Consider the following 27419-nt stretch of genomic DNA (forward strand, 5'->3'; position numbering starts at 1 on the left):
TCGAAATAGCAGTGTATCTCTGTAGTCTTTGCCTAAAGAGGTATCTGCTTACCATGGAATATCTGCATGTTAAGTTTATGTCTGAAACTCCTTTGTGAAAACAGATCCTAAATATTCTCCTCTCAGCACTATCGAGAGTACACGATACTCCCTAAGTCAATGATTCTGATTACTCGGGGTCATTCTAAGAACAGATTCTCCGGTTTCACCCTCAGAGATACCAACGCTGTACATGCAGGGTAGGACCTAGGAAGCAGACATCGCACAGCACCCCAGGCGTGCAGACCACCGTGCCACAAGGGGTCCTTAGCCTGCACCTGTCAAGTGCTATCATAAGGTGGTGTAGATGGTGATGGGAAAGTATCTGCAGGATTTTGGTCACCATGCCAAAAATTACTTTGAGCCAGCCTACTCTAAGGAGAAGTATTTGTTCAATCTCTCTAGGTCATGCTTCCATGTCAATAACCATCTCTTCCAGGAGATGGGATCAAATTATCTCGTCCTCCAACTGTCCGGATAGTTCTACCCCAGCACATTTCTTCTCTGAAATATCTATTTTACTTGCCAGTTGATTGCTACTGAACAGCTACTGCTGGGTTTCTTTTCCTTTTTTTTTTTTTAACATAAAATGTATTATTAGTTGTGGAGCATAACAAATAGCATGGAGGACATGGGGAGATGGAGAGGAGAAGGGAGTTGAGGGAAATTGGAAGGGGAGGTGAACCATGAGAGACTATGGACTCTGAAAAACAATCTGAGGGGTTTGAAGGGGCGGGGGGTGGGAGGTTGGGGGAGCCAGGTGGTGGGTATTAGAGAGGGCACGGATTGCATGGAGCACTACGTGTGGTGCAAAAACAATGAATACTGTTATGCTGAAAAAAAAATTTTTTTTAAATAGTAAAAAAAAAAAAATGTATTATTAGCCCCAGGAGTACAGGTCTGTAAATCATCAGGCTTACACACTTCACAGCACTCACCATAGCACATACCCTCCCCAGTGTTCATAACCCACCCACTACTGCTGGGTTTCTTGGCTAAGGATCAGACTTTTGTGTCCAGCTTTTAAGTAGAAATAAGACTGCTGGGTTGGGACTTCCCAAAGATCACACCACTTCTGTTCAAAGTCATGCTTCCCAGTTTGCAACCTTTTCCTTGGTGCTCCTTAGAGATGCCTAGTAAGAAATTTAAAGGCTCAAACTCAGGACCCCAAGATCAAGAGTCGCATGCTCTACTGACTTAGCCAGCCAAGGGCCTCAAAGGCTTTTGAATACTCTTAAGGCTCCTCTGGTCTCCCTCAAGGAGTAGAACAGCAATTTAAACTACTATCAATTCCTCATTATCTATGGGGTTAATATTTGCCTAACCACTTCAAAGATAGTGACTGACTAAGCTTATCTTTATGATTGGAGTTCTGATATTCTATTGCACACTGTTCATTACCAGTACTACAGACCTATTTCTGAGAGACTGAGTTTCACTGAATGAAGGGTTCAGATAAAACAAGTGAGTATATGGACTGGCCACTATCCTAAGTACTTCTAAAACATTCTTTTGAAAGTGATTTCCAGCATATACACATGTGGCAATATAGTGTTTCCCGATTTTAATCTGTTTTTCCCTATATACACACACCTTCTCCGAACTTAACTTCTCTGAACCTTTCCAGTTGTTTCCCCCAGGCACATCTTCCCTCTCCCAAGGCTGCAGAGGGTCAGACAGATGAGAATCAGCCACTGCAGAAACATAAACAAAGCCCAATAACAACGGAAAACAAAGATTTGGAGCTATGGCACAGGAAGTTTTGCACTGGTAGAGTCTCTAGAAGCAACCCAACGGGAGAAAGGCATACACCATGTAGAAAGGAGAAGAAAGTGGGGAGACCTTGAGTCCCTGGAAGTCGACTTTTCTGGAGACTAATTGTACAGCTGTTGCCTTTTGAGAACCACTGCCTTGACTGGTCAACCAGTTGCCTAAGTTTCCTTCAGTTTGTACTGACTTGGATCTAGACTACAGGTAGCCCGGAGTGCAGACCTACCCTCTCCATCCACTTCTCAATCTGCTAGCTCTTGGCCACCTATGGGCAGAAAGTTCAGGATAGTTGGAGGCTTCTAGAAGAGAAAGTAAGGGATAGTAGATGCTTAGAAAATTTGAGTTAGAGATGATATGAAGAGAAGACCTCACCCTCTGATCAATAGTGCAAGGCAAAAGCACAGTAGCATTGGATATATTGTTTAATTTATACAAATAACTTGTGTAAATATAGAAGTGCCCCTTCTAAGTGAACAAATACAAAAAGGAACCATTTTCAGTAGAGAGAGAGGACAGAAAGGTGCATCCTCTAGGTAGATGAATTATAAAACAGCCTAACAGAGCAAGTCAGAACATCACAGGCTGGACTTCAGCACACAGCCCGCACACCTGCACTCAACATACTGGCCACGGCGGGACTTGAAAAAAAACCAGGCTGAAATTGCTCCCTCATTCCAGGTGCAAGGACCAGCTCTATGACTCGCTTTTATCTTGAAAGATTGAGTTCAAGCATTACCACACCTTACCAGACAGGGACAATACTCTGTTCCCCAAAATGTTTGTAATGCTTCTGCCTCAATACCAACTTTAAAATTATATGAGATGAACTGCCTGTGGGTCTGTTCCTCTCTCTACACCATAAATTCATCAGAGACAGAAACCACAAAACATTGATCTTGGGCCCCCCAGCACCTACTCTAGGGATCTTTACATAGTGGGATCTTCGTAATGTTTGTTTAATGCTCTATCCCTTGCAAAGTCCTGGCATATTTACAGTAGCATTTGCTTCTCAGTTAAACACTTCTAAACAGAAGGGGAAAGCTAATGGTGCAGAGAGTTTAGTACCATACACACACTCCACTCCACGGATTCAGTGAAGAGCTTTTTATAATTAGGCAAGTATAAACGGTAGCATTTTGAATTATTAATGCACACGGTCTCTCCTTTAACCCAAGCACATATTCAGGTAGAGTCTTCAAAATAAACTCTAACCTTAACCCATTCTGCAAAGTCATGTGTTTCAGTATAATTTTTGGAAATACTATGAAAGGTACTAACAAGCCAAAAGTGATTTTAATGTCTGTATTTACATTGTACACGCAGAGCCTCTGACGATTTTTTTTATTAAGTACCCAAAATACCATCACGACAATGGGTGTAATTGTACCACAATGAGAGGAACAATAATGTCCCTATTAAATTTGTAGGTTTATAATTTATAATACAATATTTGGGAAATGAAATAGTTGAAAGAGTGTCACGTCCTGTTCCAAAAAGTTAGGGGTTACGAATTCCTAACAATAGCCTACCTTGAAACCTCATGATCTGCTAGAGTCTATAAAGCCAGGGAAGTGTAGAACCCAGGATGATTTTGAGATTTTCATGGGGTTTTCAGTTTTTCTAAGTAGTCATTTATGTCAAAAAGTCATGAAGCAGAGCTGTGTGACAAGAGTTTCACAAACCTGCCTCAACAATGAAATTAGTCAGATACCACACTGTTTGATAGCGTATCTTTTTCAGTTGTTATCTAACTACAACTTTCAAAACCTCAGGGGAACAAAAGGCAGTTACATTTTAATGTTATGGGTGAACTACGGTAGGTTTAGTATCCATTAACTGAAATTCCTGTATGCTTGGTCAAGCTGATAGCCAATGATTACCCAGACTGAAATTTTTTTTTTGAAACTTTTCGTTTTTTCTTTCATCAAGTTAAGGAAGAATGAGAAAAGAATTTATGTAAGCAAAACTATGTAAGAGTAATCATCAGAATATCACTTGTATAAGAAAAATGGAAGAGATCCTGCATGTCCTAGAATAGGACATGTGTTACATAAGTAATGGTACAGGTTTGCAATGGCAAATATTATGCATCCCTACAACAAATGCTGAAAAATGTTTTTTTATCTTAAAAGGGTATAGATTTTTTGTTGCTCGGTGTAAAAGGCCAGTTTAAAGAATGTGTACACTATAAACCCTGAGAACGTAAAAAGTAGTAATATGCCTGACAAAAGTAGTATGAAGTTGTTTGATAAGAAGTGGAAAATGTGTGTGCAATTGATTTCCTAATCGTTTACAGCAGGCTTTTAATTGATACCGTCTAAAGTTAACATTTTCTAAATGGCGTTGTTTAAAAGATAACTCATTTTATCTTGGGAGCTGTGGGCAAAATTATGCAGGGACAAACTGCACAAAAACTCCTTTTATAAATGCCTCTTTGAAATATTGCCTACTTTTATACTCAAACTTTTTAAAATTGTATTTTCTTCTGATTTTTTTAACACTGGACTGATATGCTAATATACAGGCCGCCAAAGCTTTGGTCATAATGCAATCAAACAGACCAAAAGATAAAGTAGCTAAATAAATTGATTGCAATCATGTGCAAAAACAGAGGGAGCTCCAAATTGCACATGAAGGAGATTTAAAGGAAATGGCAGAACTTGAAATCCTGAAAAATGTATAGGGTAAGGACAGAGAGAGATTTGAAGGTTATTTAAATAAGGGGTGGGAGACTAAGAAAGAGCTCTGCTAACAGGGACCAAATGCTTTTACCTTTCACTCAAGTAAGTAATGTCTTGATTCATTGATCCTGCTCTGGTTTGGGAAGGAGCGGGGGGGGGGGGGGGGGGGGGGGGGGGGAGTCAGCGGGGTACCAGTGAGAGAGCAGAGATAAAGGAGAAGCAAATCCCGAAAATAAACGTAAATGGTTGAAAAACTCTCCACGTCCTAGGCAATCCAAGGACAACTGAATGAAACGGGTTGACTGGCGCCAAACATTAATGCCAGAGTAGAAAAAAGGACTATATAAGGAAAGGGGAGCTAGGATACAAACAGCAAAGGCAATGACAGATAACAAGTATAAATAATTTTAATAAGTAAGAATAACTTCTGGTGTTTAAGCTAGACTTTGGAAAGATTTTAGTGGTATAAAATTGACAAGAAGTACAGAACAGGGAGGGAGAAACAACCTCCCTTAACAGACTACTCCAGTTTGGGCACAATTGTCAACAGCTTCTTTTAGTACCTGCAGCAGCCCCAAGAGGCTTACTCGAGTTTTCACATTACAGATGAGGAATTAGGGCTCACTGATGTTAAGCAACATGCTTGTTCAAGGTTGGGAAGAAAGGAGGCTCTTTGGACACTGTTTAGGAGACAGGTTTCTGGCATGGTGTGATAAAGATCTCCTCCATAAAAGTAATGGGAACACGAACGAAACCAACTTATCAGAGCTCTAAAAATCAATGAATGATTGCCAGAATCCAGGGGGTGATTACTCAAGAAAAATAGGTAGGTTTTGGGAAGGACAGTGAACTTTGTGGCTAATTACACTAAATATTTAAAAAAGAGTCTACCTATTCTTCTCAAACTAGTCCCAAAAAAATAGAAAAGGAAAGGAAACTTTCAAATTCATTCTATGAAGCCAGCAGAGCCCGACACCAAAACCAGATAAAGACACCATTACAAGAGAAGGATAAGCCAATATTCCTAATGAATATGGATGCAAAAATCTTGCAAAAATACTAGCAAACCAAATCTAATAGTACATTAAAAAAAGCATTCACCACCAAGTGGAATTTATTCCTAGTTTTAAAGGGTGGTTCAATATTTGCAAATCAATCAGCGTGTTTTACCACATTAATAGAAGGGCTAAGAACCATATGATTCTCTCAATGCACAAAGAGCATTTGACAAAGTCCAACATTCATTCATGATAAAAAACCTCAAAGTTGGTTTTCATTCATGATAAAAACCAACAAAGTTGGTTTAGTTTACCTTTTCTATTTTCTGCTTTCTCTCTGTGAAAGGTGATATCTTCTCCAGTGGCTATCGGGCAAAAATCAGGAAAAAAGAAAGGAGGATATTGGATCAATTTGTCTCATAAATATTCAGGCTCCTAAATCATTACAAATTTGAGTCAATTTTCACTTGTTTTCTTAACCCAACTTTTTCTCCACTGAATAAATCAATGACATACTGATAGAGGAGAAGCCAAAGAATGAACCAGCCTTAGTTGGCTCATTGAATATTTATACTATTTATACTATTTATACTCAAATCTGAGCATGGCCTCTCCCTAGCAGTTCCCAAACAGGTTAACCTTTGTAAGCAGGTGATGGAGATGAAGGAATGCACGTGTTGTGATGAGCACCAGCTGCTGTATTTAAGTGCTGAATGCTATATCGCACACCTGAAACTAACATGACACTTGTTACTAAGTGGAATTTAAATAAAAACTATACCCCAATAATGTAACAGCAGAAAAAGAAATCAAGGAATCAATCCCATTTACAGTTGGGCCCAAAACAGTAAGATACTTCAGAACAAACCTAACCAAAACCTACACAAATAAATGGAAAAACATTCCATGCTCATGGATTGGAACAACAAATATTGTTACAATGTCAGTACTACCCAAAGCAATCTACTATTCAATGCAATCCCTATCAAGATACCAACAGCATTTTTCACAGAGCTAGAACAAACAATCCTAAAATTTGTATGGAACCACAAGAGACGGCAAATAACCAAAGCAATCTTGAAAAACAAAGTTAAAAATTTTAAAAAGCATCACAATTTCGGATTTCAAGTTATATTACAGAACTGTAGAATCAAAACAGTATGGTACTGGCACAAAACTAAGACCCATAGGTCAATGTGCATAGAAATGCAACTGATTTCTAGATGTTGATTTTATATCCTGCAACTTTACTGATTTCATGTATCAGTTCTATCAACTTTTTGGTGGAGTCTTTCAGGTTTTTCTACTCAAACAAGGAAGTCAGTAAATAGCAAAAACTCAGTTCAGTCTACTGGTGTAAGATTTCTGGTTTCTTTTTTCTCACACTACTTTCAGACTCACACAGAGCACTTCACTTCTAGTCATCCAGTGTGTGAAGGCTTTTCCCATACCTCCAAATAGCACTCGATTCCAATAGGTGTGAGGGGCGAGAGTTCCCCGCACCAAGCAATGCTCAGGAGACCACATGACTGTCCTATAATTCAGCTCAATTCTGACATTTTCTACCTGGAAAGAGCATTAGCTCCCACGAGTTTAAGAGTTCAATGTTGGCCCCTCCTTAACCCCCAACTTCAGATAACAGTCTCAAGGGCAGGTTGGTACCTGTGCTCTGACAACTGCCTCTAAATCAGAGAGAGGTTCTCCCATCTCCCTCCTTGAATTTGATTAATTTGCTAGAGCAGTTCACAGAACTGGGAAATATTTTACTTACCCGATCACCTGCTTATTTAAAAATTTTTTAAGTTTTTATTTAAATTCCAACTAACATACAGTGTAATATTAGTTTCTGGTGTGCCATATAGTGGCTCAACACTTCTTTTCAACACCTGGTCCATATCACAGCAAGTGCCCTCCTTAATCCCCAACACCTATTTCACCCAACTTCCCACCGCCATCCCTCTGGTAATTATCAGTTCATTCTCTACAGTTAAGAGTCCGTTTCTCGGTTTGCCTCCCTCTCTCACTTTTTTCCCCTTTGATTACCTGTTTATTAAAATTCAGAAACAGATGACAGAGATGTATAAAGCAAGATATGAAGTAAGGGTATGGCGTTTCTGTGCCTTCTCAGGGTACATCACGCTCCCGGAGCCTCCATCTGTTCACCAACCTGAAAGCTCGCCAAACCCTCACCTTTTGGCTTTATATAACAAATTTATTACATAGGCATGACTGACTAAATCATTGGCCATTGGCGATTGAGTCAGCTTCCAGCCCCGCCCCTTTCCCAAGAGTTCTGGGGTGGGACTGAAAGTTCTAACCCTCCAATTATGGCTGGCTCTGGCAACTAGTCCCACCCTTGGGGAAGGGGCAGGAATACAAAAATCACTTCGTTAACATAAAAAAGACATCTTTGTTACTCTCATCACTTAAGAAATTCCGAGGGTTTTAGGAGCTCTCTGCAAGCAACAGGGATGAAGATCAAATCTATATTTTTATTATAAATCACAGTATCACAGTTAGCCTTATGGAGAACAAGCGAAATTTGTACCACCCCCAGCCCCAATTCTCCTCCGCTTCCTGGCTTAGGTGAAGGGGCAGCTGGTGATTCCCTAAGACAAGGTACCATTGCTCTATGGCCTTTGAGTTGCTAAGCAACTTATCTTCATGGCCCTGGTATCTGTCCCGCCCATGGCAGCTCATTAAACTCTGGCCCTATCATCCTACTCATTCCATAAGCCACTATCCCTACAGAAATATTAATAAGCATAATAATTATAGGTAATGAAGGTATAATTCCTTTTTTTTTTTTTAAGATTTTATGTATTTATTTAACAGACAGGTCACAAGTAGGCAGAGAGGCAGGCAGAGAAGGGAAGCAGGCTCCCCGCCGGGCAGAAAGCCCAATGCGGGGCTCATCCCAGGACTCTGGGATCATGACCTGAGCCGAAGGCAGAGGCTTTAACCCACTGAGCCACCCAGGCGCCCCTATAATTCTTTTTTTTTAAGACTATATTTATTTATTTGAGAGCAAGAGTGAGCATAAGCAGGGAGAGTTGCAGGCAGAGAGAGATGGAGAAGGTTCCCTGCTGAACAGAAAGACCAATGTGGGGGCTCGATCCTAGGACCCTGGGATCATGAACTGAGCTGAAGACAGATACTTAACCCATTGAGCCACCCAGGCACCCCAATAAAGTTATAATTCTTAAGAGGAAAAATATAGATATCAGTTACTTCCAAATCTATTACAGTGTCTACAGTTTATTATTCCTGACATGAAAAATACCATAAGAAAATAAAAGCAAAAGAGGTTCTTTTTGAGAACCTGATTGACGTCATTTTCAGATTCCCATTTCTTTTAATTTCTAAAAAGGGTTAGAATGTGGTAGGTAGTAATCTTATATAGTCTAACCATGACAATTCAATACAGTTTAAAGTATAATTTTATAGAGATTGAAATTCAAATACAGCATAGACAGAAGTCTTCCAGTGTTTTGACACATCAAATGGGTGGTTTTCCCCAAAAACTATTCCTCAAGTACAAATAAAAATAGAAGTGATTACAGTCCCTTCTACCAATACACCTGTAAACACTTAGAAAAATCATACAACGTCTCTGAGAAAAACCAACAGAAATTTATCTGGCAAGGCAATTGGGGTTCTAAAATTACCGCCTATTACAACTTTTCCAAACACCAAATATTCACAGGTATAAACTTCTCCCTGACAGAACAAGTGTTCTGTTGAATAGGAGAACACAAAGGCTTCTATAGAGAATGATTTTACCAATATATAAAATAGATGTCCCTCTAAGCATGTGCCCTCAAAATTATATGGAGGTACTGTAATGCTCACTTGTCTAAGATACATAAATATATATGTGTGTGTGTGTATCTTTTATTCTATGAATTATTATTATTTTCATTGCATGAATAATCCAAACAGCCTGAACAATTGCTGATGAATATTTTGACACAAGAATACAAGCTAGATGACTCAAAGCATAAAGAATAGATTATTGTTATTTTATTTTACTGATCAGTCAGTTAATGTCATTGCGCAATCCATGGTTTGGGGTAAAGTCTGCTTCCATTTCAGAATGAAAACAACAAAAATCTTAACCAACATAGTTATTGATTCAAAACAACAAAGACGGATTGTATCAAATTACCCCCTTCCTAGAAGTCAAGTAAAGAATGGAAATAACAGCCAGGAGTCTATTATTTTTCTTATTATTTGATAATACCAGCATACATAATATCAGAAAGATTATAGGCATTAAAATTAAGCATTTTATTATTTAAGAGTCATCTTTTTTCCCTAAACCCTAAGGGAAAAAAAGATATCTTTTGACAACCAGAACTTTGAAGAATCACTGAGACAAAATCTGCTTCAAATTCAATTATTCTTGAAAACGGTAGAAAGAAATCATTTTCACAGTTAACTTTTAAAAGAGTGCTCACAAAATGACATACATATTTTACACTGAAATTAAAATAAGGCTATGAACCTTAATTTTACCTTCAAGAATGTAGTTGATTTAAAAAAATACTTCATTATTTTTAACAGCAAAATTATAAAATAGGATATAATACCACCACAAATAAAGAGTCAAAGGTTAATTATTGAATTAATTATCAGGAGTAGTGAAGGAGACTTCATGACAGCCCACTAGGTAGAAAGAAACTTTACTCTTATTAAAGGGCCAGGAACATACTCGAACTGCACTGATTTTACCTAAAAACTTTTGATTATCCTCTCCTATATAGAAGCTAGACAATAATAGGAAATATTTTGAAATAAATTACATGTTTTCTAAGCTCCCAAATGTGTGCTTTATTGTGTTTTCTAAGTGGTTGCTAGGACTAGACATTCTCATCCAGGATGGGAGCGCATAGGCGCTCACTGCCAGCTTCTTCAATTATCTAGAAGCACCAAGAATGGAAACTCAGTCAGTGACTTCCAGGGGTTAGGTGGAAGGAGAGATGAAAAAGTGGACCACAGAGGATTTTTAGGGCAGTGAAAATAGTTTGAGTGATACTCTAATAGTAGATACAAATCGTGATACTTTTATCCAAACCCACAGAATGTCCACCACCAAGGGTGACGAAGGACTCTGGAGGACTTTGGTGTCAGTGTCGTGGACCCAGCATTTGTAATCAGTGACTCACTCCAGCAGGGTGTTGATAATGGGGGAGATGATGTGTGTGTGTGGGAAAGGAGTATTTGGGGAATATCCATACCTTCTTCTTAATTTTGCTGTGAACCTAAAACTGCTCTTAAAAAAAAAAAAATTTTTTTTGTTTTTTTATTTTTTTTAAATAGAGTCAAGAAGGCCACATACAGCTTTTTGTGTTTTTTTTCTTACGGATATTCCAGTTGAGGCTGGTAGCTTCTAAATTCTCTATATATTGTTCTAATAGTGATATTCAAGGAATAGCTCAAGACTGTAACAGTCACCAGGAAATCCACAAAGGGACCAAACCATAATACAAAATGATCAAGTATACTTAGTGAACTATAAATATTTCTCAATTGTTTTGGGTTTAGACACACAAAAATGGAGCCTAGTGATGGTCTATGAAATAAATGGGAGAACAAAATTCCATTCAGCAGTGACCTATTTGTTTCATTTTCATGCATAGTAATTTAGGTAATCAAAAAACATATTTGGAGTTGCCAGAGTTAGATGAACAATTATATTCACTCAACTTTATCCAAAGATAGTTTCTACTTCCTCCAAACAACTTAAAAATTCAGAGAGTCAAGAATGCCACACTCAGGCCAAGTATTGTAAAGCAATGTAGATTTTAACATTTAGGCCACAAAACCAAATGCACATGCCAGGTTCTTAGAGCTTAGCTATCCAGCAAGCTCTGTCAGAAAGGTTTCGATGAAGGCAGTGCTATTTTCAAAGCTATAAGAGAGGGGAATAGTATTACGGGCATGTAGAAATGGACTCCTGAAGAGACCTAAGAGTTAAGGAAGGCAACCAGGATGCTACTCCAAGAGTAGCGTTCAAATAAAAAAGGGATATTCAAAATGAAAAAGTGGTGGCAGGTGTGAGAAACACCTCAGACATCCAGCTAGAGGCAACAGGATCCTGACATGGTATTTTCCAACTCATAAGACCGATCAAACATGTGTGCCACAAGACACTCAGATGCCGAACGGAGAACTTAGGAGGGAAGAGGCCAAAAAATGAATCAAGTTGAGCCCCAAATCAAATCCTATTGTTACTGTTTTATATAGAAAATAAATCTGATTGGTGCCTGGGTGGCTCAGTGGGTTAAGCCACTGCCTTCAGTTCAGGTCATGATCCCAGGGCCCTAGGATTGAGCCCCGCATTGGGCTCTCTGCCCAGTGGGGAGCCTGTCTCTCCCTCTCTCTGTGCCTGCCTCTCAGCCTACTTGTGATGTCTCTCTGCCAAATAAATAAAATCTGTTTAAAAAACAAAAACAAAAAACAAAACTTAGCTAGTCTTTTATTTTATTTATCTATTTATTTATTTTACAATTTTATTTATTTGTTTTACAGAGAGAGAGCAGAGAGCCCAGTGCGGGGCTTGGTCCCAGGACGCTGGGATTAAGTGTCCACCCAGGCGCCCCTAGCTAGTCTTTCAAATACTGCCTAGTGCCTGCCTAAAACTTGGATGTAAGGAGAGAATTAATTCTATATTTCTGGTGATATTAGGAAAAAAGAAGATTTTTACCTTTCAAGTTTAGCACAGACTTGTATATAAAATTTCAAAACATTTCGATGTTTATTCCAAACCAAGCTTAACCCAAAATTTACTAAGAAGCATATTGTCCCAAGTACTTATGTTAATATTGTCTTCTAGCCTTCTGTAGAAATGTCCCTCAGCTTGGCTTTAATTATCCTTTTTAAAATTCTTCATAGACTTTGATACAATATAATCCTTTCTCTCCATCTTCCTGACCATTCTAGACCATTTCCTTCACTTTCAAATAATCAAAGCCCTACACGTCAGTCTCGCTCTATGCCAACCTTGGTGCATTAGCTAATTCACCTAGGAATCAGCCCAGTTAGACTTGACATCCTTTTCTTTGAAGGTTATAAGAAAATACAATAAGGACTACATTTACTGATAGTTATAATTGGCTTAACTTTAAAATAACTATATAAATGCAAGCAAAAAATTAATATTCAAGGTTCTGATACTGTAATTCTAAGACAATAAGCTTATTTGTCATTAACCTCAACCTAGTTCTTTAAAAGAGTAAAACAGTTTGCCTTTGTTTGCTTTCATTTATACAATCACTCATCAGCCAAGCATGGACGAAAAAATATGTATTATGTTTCTTTTAATTTTGTGAGATCAACAGAAATGATACAAATTATTTTTTAAGATTTATTTATTTATTTGAAAGAGAGAGAGATAGCGAGAGAAAGCACAAGGGCGGAGAGAGGAGGAAGCAGGATTCCTGCTGAGCAAGGATGCCCATGCTGGAGTCAATCCCAGGACCCTGGGATCATGACCTGAGCCAAAGGCAGATGCTTAACCAACTGAGTCACAAATTGTGAATCAACCTTTGATGATTTACTTTTTATGCCATTGGCTACTAGATACAAAATACCCTGAACTAGCTTGTTCAAGAACTAGCTTTCCTTGTTTGTTTTTACTTTCTCTCCTGAATATAGAGAGTCTCCTCATTATCTTCAACAAGGGCAATAAACATTTTTTTATCAGCTTCTAACAACAAGGCTGTGTGCTAGAAACCGAACATGCAAAGATATACTACTGTCTCTCAGAAAGTTTGCGATATAGCTCATTAAAAAAAAAACTGTATGAAAATACAAATAAAACATAAGGCAGCCTACAAGTAGCCCGTGGGTGATCTTAACAGTAACAGGGGATTGTGAAGGAGGAAGTTTCCTGATATTAGGACCATCAAAGACAATAATGACAAAGGTCCTGAGATTGAATCTGGGCCTCGCTGCAAAATGAGTAGAGTCTGGTAAATAAAGACATAGACAGCCACTTATTGAAAAAAAAAAAAAATGAAGAACAGTTTTGGGCATTCTGGATAAAAGAAATACATTGAGAAAACAATAGGTTACAAGAAAGGTGCTTTGAAACCAAAACCGGTCCAACAGGCAAGGAGGGGAACATGGAGGCTCTTACTTCTCAAGATATTTATCACTTGCTATGATACTCATATGGCCTCACTAGTTTCTGGAACAGCTCTGTTCTTAACATCTGAACAATTTATTGCCTAATTATTTCGTTTGCCCTTTTGAAGAGTCTCTCTGCAGCACACTTTGTGAGAGTGAGAGCACAAAAAGTGGGCCCTTGGAAAGCTATTCTCCCCCCCATTGCATTAAAAGCAAAATAACCTTTTATCAAATGCTTTGTGACCATTTCGAATATTGAATTTGTATTTTAATCATGGAGTTCAACAGGAATATAGCCAGTGGGAAGGACTTAATTACAAATGATGTCCTTCTCGTGGTTATGCCCGCAATCCCGGGGGATGCTTTAATGAAGTTCTGAGCCCTCGGACAGGAAAGGTCAAATGGCTTTCCTCCCCCAGTGCCTCAAAGTGCACATAGCTGCACCTTTATCCTCACAGATGTTCAACCAGGTATAATATTAGCCTGAGGCGAAAATTCCAGGAAACATGACTCACAGGGTAGGAGATCTTTGGAATTCAGTGGATAATAGAGCAGCCTCTTTCAGAGTTTGGAGAACAGATGAATTTAGATAATCACCATTTGAATACAAATCTATATTTCATTAGACATACAATATGCCAGAAGGAATACCATTCTGCTTGCAAACTTATCACATATTAAAGATTCATGATACTTTAGATTGATATTTTTTAAATGCTGAAAATGTGTCTGCAATGTTTATGCTATGCACATGTTTAAGTCTTATTAGGTTAAGCCAGTTAAAATTGCCTGTTTTGGTAGGTCAACAATGGTTGAATATTCCATTTTACTTGGTTCAACCTGATTACACAAGTTTTCTTACAATTAGCAAAAGAATGGAAAGTCACATTTTATAACACCATCCTGACCTAATTTTCATTTAAAAAAAATATTTTTGCATTATGCTAAGCAAGATCTTTTCAAAATATGCTGATATATAGATATCCGTTAGCTCTAAATTCGTGTTCAGTTTTCCTTGCACTGGCCTTGATTTTCAACTTCGATTTTTAGGTTTTGAATCTCTAGCACTAGTGAGGGAATTTAAGGTAGAATCTAACATACATTTTAAGAATTAATATTGAAGAAAATATTTGGTTTTTCTTAAAACTTAAAAAAGCTGGTTATCCTGCCTTCCCCAAAACAAAACAAAATACTGCATATGCCATGAAAGACATGACTGTCCACATGTATTACTGATATTAATAATTAGAGAAATCTTCATATACAGAATACAGATATTTGGGTCTTTGCATTTTTTTCACAACTTAGACCTTTATAAAATATTTGGTCATGAAATATATTTGTATTTATTTAGTTAATTACTTCATTAGTTTTTTTTTAAACAAAATGTATTATTATGCATATTATTGTAATAATTGTATAATTATAATGCATTATTGTAACAACTGATCCAAGTAACGTCTACCTCTATAAAACATTATTTAGGTGAATATGAATTAATATAACCATTAAAAAAATTTTAAGACTCTTAAAATTGATTCCACAATGAACTTTAAATAATTACTAAAGCATATGAAACTAAAAATGAGAGGTACCTGGGTGGCTCAGTAGGTCAAGCGTCTGCCTTCCGCTCAGGTAATGATCTCAGGTCCTGAGATCAAGTCCTACATCGGGCTCCTTGCTCAACAGGGAACCTGCTTCTCCTTCTGCCTGCTGCTCCCCATGCTTGTGTCCTCAGTCTCTCTCTCTCTCTGACAAATAAATAAATAAATAAATAAATAAAATCTTTAAAAAGAAACCGAAAATGAATGGAAACGTAAATCATGTCAATTAAATTAAGGCTGAATAACACTTAAAACACACACTATTGGGGCACCTGGGTAGCCCAGTGGGTTAAAGCCTCGGCCTTTGGCTCAGGTCATGATCCCAGGGTCCTGGGATAGAGCCCCACATCGGGCTCTCTGCTCAGCCTGCCTCTCCCCCTACTTGAGATCTCTGTCAAATAAATAAATAAAATCTTAAACACCACACACACTGTTGGTAGGTTAAGTATTTGACAAAAACTAGTAACTAGGTACCTGGGAAAGGGAGCCAGGAAATAGGGGTAGGAAAGGACTAAGGAGATAACTCTTGTCTGACATCAATGGTAAGTACCTGTCATTGTGTCTGGAAGCTAAACTCAGTTGATGGGGTTATACCTAAAACGGAAACAAACAAAAATTCCAGAGTAACTCACTGTGGTCCGACAGAATTGTGAGACAGATGTCCTGTGTGGCTAACAATTTCTGAAGAGAAGGCAGTACATTCTCTTAATGCTCCGTTGGAATAAATGTATGGAGCAGATCACAAAATAAAGGGAACAAGTGCCATCCATGGGCCAGCTGATCTGATGTGCTCCTGGGGCCACTCCCAGAAATTAGGTTTTTTAAGTTGAAAGAACAAGAGTAGTGTTTAACTTGTGTTTATATGACTTTATAACCACATACTATCAGCCTCACCACCTTTATGAAGCTTCGATAGGAAAATTGTAGGACATTTGTTTTTAACTCTAATTCCTTTATGTTCCTCAAAACACATATCATTCTGAACATTTACAAGAAATAACATAAACACTCTTCTCATGGCTGAAAAGCTGAGATGTATCTTATTTTTACTGGCAGTTAATGTGGGGGCCTACAGTATAACAGCTGTCTCAATAGCCATTAAATTAACGACAGAACATTGCAAAACCTTCAGCGGCTTGTTTTCTGCGGGGGAGAAACAGAAAAAATGACTAAAGAGGCGCCTTGCCCAGGTTTTGGAATGACTCCACAAGAAAGGTGTTGAACTGACTGCTGGAGGTTTCATTCCTGATTCTCCCAGTTTGAATATAACTGTCTTCATTGAGTGAGGATTTGTGGGTGTTGGGTTTGTTTTCGCAACAAGATCTTTTCCAAGAGGCACGTGTTAATTCACCACACGTCGGAATGGCAGGGACGACGAGTCTGAGGGCAAGAACCAGTGAAATACGGCAAGGCATAGCGAGGGAAGACTTTTTTGTTTGTTTCTTCATTTATTTGAAGATCTCTTTCCCGCCTCTCTCCAAAGGGGAAGCCACCACCAGCCCGGGTGAGGGCAGGCTTTATCTCTAAGACAATAGCGCCTCTCGCCGCCTCGGGCACAGCTCTGATCTCGCGCCCTGCCCTGCCCGAGCCCCCGTCCTACCTGTCCCCCTGCCCAGCCAGCTCATCTGCCCCACAAGTCACCTGCCCCACGGACGTCCCCGCGTCTCACCTGCGCCTCTGCCCCGCGGGCGCCCCTACTCCACTAGCTCGTCTGCGCTCCAGTCCCCCGGCCTCACCAGTCCCTCTGCTCATCAGTCCTCTGGCCCGCCCGACCCCGCGTCCCCCGGTCCCCCGGCCCCAGCAGCGCCCCGGTGAAGCGGAGGCGGCGGTCCCGCGGAGCCTGCGGTCCTGCCTGGGCACAGTCTCCCTGCCCCAACCACCCCGCGCCCTCGGGCGGGCACAGGAGCGCTGCCGCGAGCCACTGGCCCTCTCCCAGCGCCCCGCGCCCGAGGAGCCCCGCACCCCCGGCTCTCAGGCACGCCAGCCCGCGTCTCGCCTCCTCCTTGGCTCGGGGGCCCTCGGGCGTGTTTGCTTGTCCTCATCCCCGGGCCAGCCCCGCTCCCTCCCGGCTGCTTCAACAGCCGTTTGCTTCCTGCGGTGTGTTTCTTTTTTTCCCCTCCTAGGCTCCATCAAAGGTGGCTCTGTTATTGAAATATGAAGCCATTTCCTCTCCAAAACCCTTGGTTACTCAAGGCGGGAATCAATGGACCTATATACTCTCCCAGGAGTTATAAATAAACGTCTATTTGTTCAGGAGGCGTTTTCCCGCGTGTCCCAGCATCTTCCCCAGTGGTTATTTTAGGGTGTGTGTGTGTGTGTGTGTGTGTGTGTCTATGTGTGTGTGCGCGTCTATGTGTGTGTGCGCACCCGCGCGCGCGCGCCCTGTGCCCATCTGGTTCTAATCCTGGGTATGGATCCATAAGCCAACCCCACCCATCTCGTCTGCCCCTCGCATTCCTCACTCTATAAATAAATCCAGGTTCTTTGAGCTCTGTCATGCCCGGGTACAATAGCAGTTGTTAGCCAAGATTCAAACCCAACATCGGTATCGAGTCCAGTACACAAGAAAATACACTTCTTGCAATTTGGAAGTGTGGAAGTGGAAGGGCACCTCCAGTTTAGGAAACTGTCTGCTGTTGTCATAACTGTCTCTCCACCAAGTCACCCTGGATCTACTGGGGAAAGGGAGACCTCTCCCACCTTTGGATTTTCCTCTGAACAGAGGCTAAAAAACAAAGCACGAATGTACTGCCCTCCCGTTTCTGCCTCACGCTGCTGCCCCATAGAGGATTCTCCTGACCCGTTGCCCCAGCATCTCTGTACAGACCCAGGAGTGGTGAGGGTGCAGGAGGTGTGGTGTGAGTGGGGGTTTGTGGCTGTAGCTGCTGCTTTCCCTGAACCCCTGAGCTGGATGCTCGGGGATCTGAGCAGAGTGGAAAGTCATCTAAGAAGCTGCTGTTTCACAAGATCTGGGCACAGAGCTGCCCCTCCCTTCCTCCCTGAAGTTTGCATGAAGTGCACGTTAGGCTGTAATTAGGGGATCTGGGAGGAGAACTTTCCTGGTGACGCTTTGCTTTTCTTCTGCTCTTGGTGAGAAAGTGCCTCCTTCTTCCCAGGACCAGGACTTCTGCCATCCAGCGCCACAAAGAGACATTCTGCGCACGCACATGCACACACACCACACACACACTCTCACAGTCTCTCTCTCTCTCTCTCTCTCTCTCTCACACACACACACACACACACACACACACACACTTGCCCAGAGACAAACTTAAGGTGAGGAGAAAGAGCGCTAGCTTCACTTGATCTTCAGGCTCCAACCTCAACAGGACTTGAGAGCATCTGAACTTCTGGATTTCAGGACAAGGTAAAACTTCCATAAATTTTTCACTCTTCCTCTCAAACCTTAGTGCCTTTAAGATTTCAGAGAGCAATACATATTATGATGTATATATACATTAAAACAAATTTTCTTATTTTCTTTCATTTTGAGTTTAACATGACATCTCAACTTTTTTTTTTGAAGAGTCATATTGTCAGGTAAAATCCTGGATTGCAATAAAAAAGCTCAGTCTAGATTGGGCTAAGGATTAACTCGAGTATCCTGGCATTTGCTCCTGGTACTATAAATCTGGCAGGCGCGTGGTTTCCAAGTGGTGGCTTTTCCATCTGTATTTCAACAAGCATTTTAATAGCACCTGAAAAACAGGATAGTATAGGTTGAAGGAAATGCTGAGGAATGGGAATGTCCATTCCAGATTTTTGAGTTTTGTTTTAGGGAATATATAGGTTTGTGTGGAAAAGAAAGTTACTGTAATCATAGATAATACTGGTTAGATGGATAATCTTTGAGATGTTACGAATTTTGGTCCGCACGCCTCAGTTAATTGTGAAATTAAGATTTTAGAGTTACAATGCCTTTCCTACATTGAATGATGTTGATAATTAATTTTAAGGTACTGAAAAATATTTTAAAGTCATAGTTTTTGAGATTACTATTGAAAGTTGCTTAAAGGATTTATGTGTTGAGACTGTTTACCACTCTAAGCAAATCTGAACACTTTGGGGCTTAAATGAAGTTGTTTTCTTCCACTGAATTTGACTGTTGTGTTCAAAGTGAGATGGTTTATTATTTTGAAAATATGTTACTTTATTTTCATTTATCACTGGAAAAACACGCTGAGTGGCCAGTACATTTGGGAATTTTTAGGGTGGAAAGTGTTCCTGTACATGTTCCAATGTGATGTCATAAAATCAAACATACTGGCTGGCATCTTGGAAGCTAACGGTTTTTAAGAAATAAAGCCTATGAGTTAATTTCTAAGTGAAATGTAATATTTATTCATTACAAATGTAGTTTCTGGTAACATTCTATTTGATTATTTCAGTGTACTGAATTGCAGTAATTTTATACACACTTCTGTGACTTCAATATTTCAATGCAATCATAAAGTAGGAAAATCATTCTATCAAAAATGTATCATAGTAGTTCTCTCTGGTAACTTTTACAGTGATAATTCTTACATCAGTGTTTACCTTCATTTCCATTTATTTCTACTAATAAAGAAGGTTTTTATTCCATTCAGTAAAATAAAAGGTATGCCAGAGGTTTATTGAGCATTTATTAGTCTTCAGTCATTTGGTGGCTATCTGTTCTCAATAATTTAATTGTTTAAGCTGGGAGAATGATGTTACATTTTAGGTAACCTCTTCACAAAATTGGAAACAGCTTTTAAAATGGGAAAACTAGATAAGTAGAAGTAATTTTCCTTAAACTTAATTAAATGAGCGAGAGAAAACCAACAACCTCAAAAGATTGCTGGCCCCCAGGGAGAAGGTACCCAGAGGCCAGTGTTCCAGAGGTGTCCTGGGGGTCTGAGCTTTCTATGAGAAACAAAAAAGAGAAGACCGTCATGTTCTTATAAAGTGAGCCATTTATTTATTGTCAGCAGGCCCTGTCTCTCAGAGGAATGACTGACACTGTAATTTAGAAGTACTGAAGAGACTTTCACAAAGAAGAATCAATTCATTATATCCCTAGTGGTTTCACTTCCTCTTCCTTCCTTTGGGAGCAAGTAACACATCCAGGATAAATACATTTGGCAGAATATGCAGAAAGATATTCTATGAGTAGATAGTTCACCAAAGTCCTGCATTTTAACATCTTGGTTGCAGAATACTGGTATTTTCTGAAGAGTCAAAGAAGTTTCTGGAAAAATGAACACAAATCCTTTTTCAGGAAATAACTCCCTTTTCCAGAAAACACTAGTGTTGGTTTTTCTTTTCATTTCCTTTTGCTTGTTTTCCTTGCATGTTTTATTTTCGATTACTTTTTTTTAAGATAATGGTATTCCACCAATTAAAATTCCAACAAAATGCAAAGCAAATTTGAAAATAACTTTTACATCAGAGTCTTCCGTTGCCTTTGGTTAATTTTCCAACACCCTGGATTCATTATTAGTAACCATGGTACTTGGTCTGTGTTATTTAAATGTACTTAGTCTGTTATTTATAGGTGACAAAATATTGTTGGAGGAAAATAGGGAGGGATGAAACCCGAATATACTTAGGATTTTAATCAATAGTGGTTAAGGGGAATTAGAGGAAACAGCTGGTTAAACAAATATTAGGCGTAGAGTGGTCGTGATGGCATAAATTAATAATGCAGCTCTTTATTTACACCATGAAAGGTAGGGTCTGGGAGGGTTCAGTGTGTGAAGCACGGTCCCCGTGTGCCACCTAGTGGTTGAGTCAGAGAAGCCTTTCTCTCCAGCCTCTCGGCATTAAAAACTTCTGAGACTTCTCCTCTGTTGACATTGAACACTAGCTGCATGCCAGACATCGGGGTGGGTGCTCACAGCAGAAAATACAGCAAGTGACTTTTATATAATTTAAAAATCAAGGCACCACTTAACTGTTGATTAAGGTTCCCGGTGGTTGCATTTAAAATCAGTTTACTCTTTCCTGGGTAATTTACCATCAACTCTCTACCCCCATGAGGATATAGTTTAATACTGTAACTCACTTCTAATAGACAATGTGTTTTTTTCTTACAGAGATGTCATGACCTAGTTCAAGAAAGGATGGGGAGACTTTGAATCTTGAATCACTGTTTCTCATATGGAAATACATTTCTGTAAAGTTCAGTGTTGCTGAGTTTAAATGGGTAAATAATTACTAGCTTAAAAGGCTAGTACACAGATACTCGCATATATTATATATTCTCTAGATTTTTTTCATTCAATGTATAAGGATAATAGTAAAATTTGTTTGAGGTTACTAAAAGCATTGCCCTAAACACTAAAAATTAGCATAGAGAACAACTTTTTCAGTACCTGTTGTTTGCATGCAGCTTTGAAGCAGGAACACTGCTTTCATGAAATTGACATGATAGTAAAAAAAAAAAAAAAAAAAAATCCTAGAAAAGAACTATTAGGAAGAAAGCCACTGTTTGAAAGAAGTATCAGGATATCCTAGATTAATCTATCAGAATATTGCACTGAGAATTTTGAAAATCTTTTCTTCAGGAGGTATGTGAATTATTATTCCAAGGGGCTTTTTGCAAGATCTATGACTCAATGGCAACAGTGTTCAGCACATCAGCATTAATCAAGACAAGTTCTGAAATTCACATTAGAAGGTAAAATGCCTCCATAAGAAAAAAAAATGATTAATGTATTACTTGCTGAGTGAGCTCTAGCGGTGTAATCCACAAATCGAGTTGGGCCTGTTTGTGTGGAATGGAAGCATCCGAGTTAGGGCACTTTGGTTTTGTGTATGGCGGTGAAACCTACATGGGGAAAGAAGGAAACCCTCTCATTAAGTCCTTTTTCATTAATGCCACAAAATTATAGCCTGAGTCTATCAGAGGTGGTGGCTGGAAACACTATCAATCATGTAAAAGAAAGCATATTATCTTAATTCGTATTTCCAACAAGTTGTTATCCACCAGAAACAAGCCATCCTGTTGACAATTTCTTCAGACCATCCTTGTGATTTAGAATGAATCCCATCCTTGTACGTCGAGGACCTAACTGTCAGAGGCCGTGAAAGTAGAACTTTAGACATGGATTGGAAATGTGTCATTCATGGTTTCAGATGGCCTAGTGATACTAGACAAGAACAAATTTGTGAATAAGAACCCGCCAAGCTCTCCAAAATGGTCGGTTGCTATGGGGTTCTCGGTGATATCAGGGAGTAGGTGCACCTGATGGCTTCTCCCAGCAGTGGGGACCCGGAGAGGGCTGCTGGTGGCGAAGAGTTCTCAGCCACATGCAGATCCAGCCAGAATTTGTTTAAAATAGCAAATGGCGCTGGACTATTTTGAGCATCTATTCATTGTTTTAGTTTAACAGGGGAGTGAGAGAATGATGCCTGAGATGGGGGGCAGGAGGGGAGGTATTGCGAGAAGGCCAGGAGGCTATTTGCAAAACAAGGCAAAGCAAAAACAAACAAAACAAACTCCCCAAATGAAAGTCACGGAACATTGACTACATTCAGTTCAGGTGTTGGTTCTCAGACTGGTAAGGGCAACAGAAATTTCCCCTTTTGTCCAAATTTCCTTAACCCAGAGAGAACACAAATCACTGGATTTGTTACTAAATTCCAATTATGGTACTCCAGTTACATTTACTGTATTAAATAAAATCCAATTAAGTTAAATAACATTCACATTGTTTTTGTGGTAAATCTGGATTTTCCTAAACTTTCCATACAGTTTCATGGATAATATCCTGGATCAGTCCCTACCTATACTATGTGATTTTCTCATTTTGACTCTCTTATTTTGAATTGGGGATCACCTCATTTGATCATTCATGCTCTCATTTGTTCATTCAACAAAAATTTGTGAAATACTTGCTATTTGCCAGGCACTGTACTAGCACTATGTGCTGGGACCCTCACTTTATACCATGAAAATTCATTCTGAAAAATTCAGAACATCAAAATTGATTGTAATAAGGAAATAAAAGGCTACAGGATCCTGAGGTACACAGAAACAAGCAGAAAGTTCTAGCCTCATAGTTTTTGAATTAAAAGAATTTTGAGCACGCATCTTTAAAATCATTTTCCTTGTTTGTGTCTAGTTGAGTGGATAAGAACTTTGGTTTTTGGTTGTGTGGGCACAGATGGGCCTGGGAGGGCGGCTCTGATGCTGCAGACCTCCAGGAGGGCAAAGCTTCCAATAATCTGTCTGCTTCGATGGACAGGAAAAGCAAAACTTCATTTGCACACAGTTGCTGTCTGCCAGTTTGCATCTAAAATTCAGATTGCACACAGAATGATTTAGTGCCTACCATTTGCACCAGGCACCATGCTAGGTGTTGCAGAGTAATTGGCTCAAGGAGTTCACAAGCTAGTGGAGAAGACAGATGGATGCCCATCATGAATCACTAGTAAAATTTGCCACGTAGGTGAAGTTTGCCTTCCTAGTCTCCTGGGTCTCTTTCCTTTGCCTTTATCCAAACTTTCCACCCTGCCTCAGTCTCATAAGTAAGACTCCTGCTCTCCACCCCCACGCCCAGAGGATCTGATACTTCTCTGGTTTATTGATTTCTTGACTGACTGATTACACTTCAGTGTGAATGAGTTTCACTCATGCATTTACATTTCAAGCCTTTTATGTCTCTAAAGTAAATGTTTTGTTTTCTGTGAAAAGAATTTCAAACATTCAGGGGCCTTCCTATCCTTACACCAAAGGGTGTAATTAAGCTGATTTAGTCCTCCATGGTCTTCAATCTCTCACTTACCCCACTCCATATGTGAGGTTAGAGGGACTCCCTAAGGCCCGTTTCTGGAAACTTGAAGGATCTTGGGTCCTGTTAATGACAGGCTCCTTTTCGCTGAGCCTGATCAACCTGTCCTTTCATACTCTCTCCAGAGCTGTACCTGAACCAGGTTTCCCCTCTCCCAGCTGGAAAGCCCATCCGTTTGAACCCTTCTGTTTACTTTGCCAAAACCTGCTCTGAAGACCTCCCAGCCCTTTGTCCCCATGCTTGGGTTTCTGCTCCTGGACAGAGAGAGCACTTAGAGCTTTTTATATTCCACTGAGTGAGCCCTTGGGCCACCCTAAGTGTCCAGGTCTAGAGGGAGGGAACAACAGGAAGCCACATATTTGGTCCAAGGGCTCCTCTAAGTGAAGGAGCTGAGGGAGGAAGATGAAATATGCATAGGGTAAGCGTAGGAATTAGATACCGTGTTGAAAAGTCAACATCTTTTGAATGAAAGGTACTTCACTACAATTGGTTATCAAGGAATTTTGACATTGATGTTGATTATAAATTCTGGAAAACTAACTATGGGGAGGGGGAATGAAGATCTGCTTTGCCTTTATATAAAGAATGTAATCAGAGCCATTTGTGTAATTCCTTCCCATTTTATGTTTGATTAACATATGGCATAACGAAAGCCGTATCTTATTAGTTGTTTCAGCTTTGTGTTCTCATTGATTGTGCCACCACAGTTTGGTACTCCTACAAAGTACTGATCTGTTCTTACATGAAGATATGCTCAGTACTTTTTAAAGCCAGGACTGAGAACCCAGACTTAGAGACTTTCCTTCCCCTTCTTCCCTGCCTCCTAGAGGAAAGGGATCATTGGTATGTATTATTCACCTAGCTGGGAGATCTAGATGCTGGAAATTTAATAGGTGCCCTACCAATGCTTACTGTTGTTGGCAGCACCCAGTACAGGGCAGAACATGGGGTTTTCAGGGTCTCCCGAGTGCCTATATTCCAGAGGTCGGAACACTTCCCAACCTCAGGCCATTCCCGGACTCAGCCTTTGTTTCCTTTTTAGTCTTCTGATTTTTCATTGTTGTTAAATGCATAAAATTGTCCCAGATTCAGATAATAATAATTGGTATAAAATGAATAATGTAAATAGAATTAATTGATAATTTCAAAAAAAATCTCTAAATTTAAGGAAAGCAAGACTAGAGGCTGGCAATGAGTTGAGAGAGGCCTTGGACCAGTGTAGGCATGGCAGGCATGATCTAATAAGGGTTCATCTATTGGATGGAAGAGAGAAGTCAAGGATAGTGTGACTGTTTCAAAGGCAGAAAATAACACAAAGAGATGAGACAGACTAAGAGTAAGAATAAAGGAAGAATAAAAGTTTCTGGGAGAATATAGGGACTCTAATTTAGGAAAAACCAGTGGGACAGCCAAGAACTTGTGTGAGTTGAGTGTGTATCTTTAGCACAGGGGAAAAGTTGTGGCTGAAAATAGAGCTCTGGAAGTCTTAGGTATTAAAATGGCAGTTGAAAATCATACAGAAGAGGGAAAGAGTTCAGGAAAGAACAAAGGAGAAAACAGCTGACCATGAACTGAAACCCAGGAAAAAACTGATAAAAATGAGTTTTGCCATTGTTTGTGCATAATCTTAACTTGTGTTTTATCAACTATAAATGCCCACTGAGTTGGATACATCAGTGTTATTAATCTTTATATATCAGAGTCTTAGTCAGTCCTCTGCATATAGAAGGTGCCAGACATGTTCGTTGAATTAAATGAAATTAAAATGGCATTTCTGAACCTTGATACTCTAATGACTGATTTTCATAATGATAACTCTGAACCTGGGTAAGACCCCAAAATGCCTGAATTGTAGTTATTTATTCAATTTGCCCAATACGGAGCTGGCTTTAAATATATGTTGTTACATTTCGTTGTTTAAAAATCAGTAATCAATGTGTGGTGTAGATGGTAATTCACCAGAGTACTGATTAACCTTACCCCGTGTTGTTTAGTTTAGCATACAAATGAGCTCACCACAGAATGCAGCCTAGTTCAGGTCCATTTATAATTCTTTTCCTAGTTCCTTGATCTTGAAGACCTCCGAATCTTAGAGCAAATTTGGAGCCCAGAAACCTGGATTTCTCTGGTTTTCCCAGGAACTTGCTTTTTTCTCCCAGTTTTCCTTCCTTCCACTCCCCATACTAGAGCTGCCATATAAAATCCAAAGGATAACTGAATAATGTTTAGTATAAGAATGTCTCAGATAGTTTATGGTGCATACTTATGCCAATAAGACTATTTATTGTTCGTCTAAGTTCAAAGTTAGCTGGGTGTCCTGTATTTTTTATTGGCTAAATGGGACATAACTCTACCCTACACTTGAAGTTACTATTACAGAATACGGCAAAGAAGAATTTCCCCATGAAACTTCTGAACACTCTCCCAAAAGTCAACAAATCAAGTTATTGAATCTATCTTTACTAGTTAAATGTATTAAAAAGATAATCAAAATAAAATTACCTATGATATACCAATCAATGCAAATGTATCAAACATCTATAACAATAGTGTTTTATATATATAACCTGTATACTAATGACTATATTAAGAATGCCATGAATGTATATTAGTGATCATATATTTTAGTTTATCTAAAATGTTTTATTTTTTTTTAAGATTTTATTTATTTATTTGACAGAGAGAAATCGCAAGTAGATGGAGAGGCAGGCAGAGAGAGAGAGAGGGAAGCAGGCTCCCTGCTGAGCAGAGAGCCCAATGCGGGACTCGATCCCAGGACCCTGAGATCATGACCTGAGCCGAAGACAGCGGCTTAACCCACTGAGCCACCCAGGTGCCCCTAAAATATTTTAAAATAATATACATATTAGGGGCGCCTGGGTGACTCAGTGGGTTGGGCCTCTCCCTTCAGTTCAGGTCATGATCTCAAGTTCTGGGATCAAGCCCTACAGCGGGCTCTCTGCTCAGCCCCCTCTGCCTGCCTCTCTGCCTACTTCTGATCTCTGTCAAATAAATAAACAAAAAATCTTTTAAAAAAAATAATGCACATATTAAAAAATTAAACTTTTTAATTTTCACTTTTTCAAGTTGGCAATAATAATAAAACAAGCAATTATTTTTAAATGAAAAAAACTTCCATTCATACATACATGTACAATGGGTATAAATTCCCAAATATTCTAACTGCAGAAATAACTGAAAGGGAGCCTTACCCTTGTTAATTATGTCAGACTGTAGTTATACTGCCACCTGGTGATGTGTTGAGGGATAATTCAACCTCACCAGTCCATCAACATGTTTTTGCAGACGGACCAACCAATCAAAGTTAAAATTATTCCTCAGGTGATTAATATTTTTCACTTTACCAAAGAATGCCATACATTTTATACTTAGGACTCTCAAGTATTTAATGCACATATTTCCTAGAAGTTTCAT

The 27419-nt window shown here is 39.4% G+C and overlaps 1 protein-coding gene across 2 annotated transcripts in view; it reads left to right on the forward strand.

The window, feature by feature from the left end:
* Positions 1-18457: 18457 nt before the first annotated feature.
* Positions 18458-27419, forward strand: part of HAPLN1 (hyaluronan and proteoglycan link protein 1) — a 78542-nt gene continuing 69580 nt past the window's right edge. For both annotated transcript variants that reach the window (XM_044266071.1, XM_044266079.1), the window contains exon 1: positions 18458-18595. The gene's annotated coding sequence lies outside the window, so the exon portion shown is untranslated. The remainder of the gene's footprint in view (positions 18596-27419) is intronic.

This window comes from Neovison vison, chromosome 1 (genome assembly GCF_020171115.1).
Source record: "Neovison vison isolate M4711 chromosome 1, ASM_NN_V1, whole genome shotgun sequence".
Lineage (NCBI taxonomy): Eukaryota > Metazoa > Chordata > Mammalia > Carnivora > Mustelidae > Neogale > Neogale vison.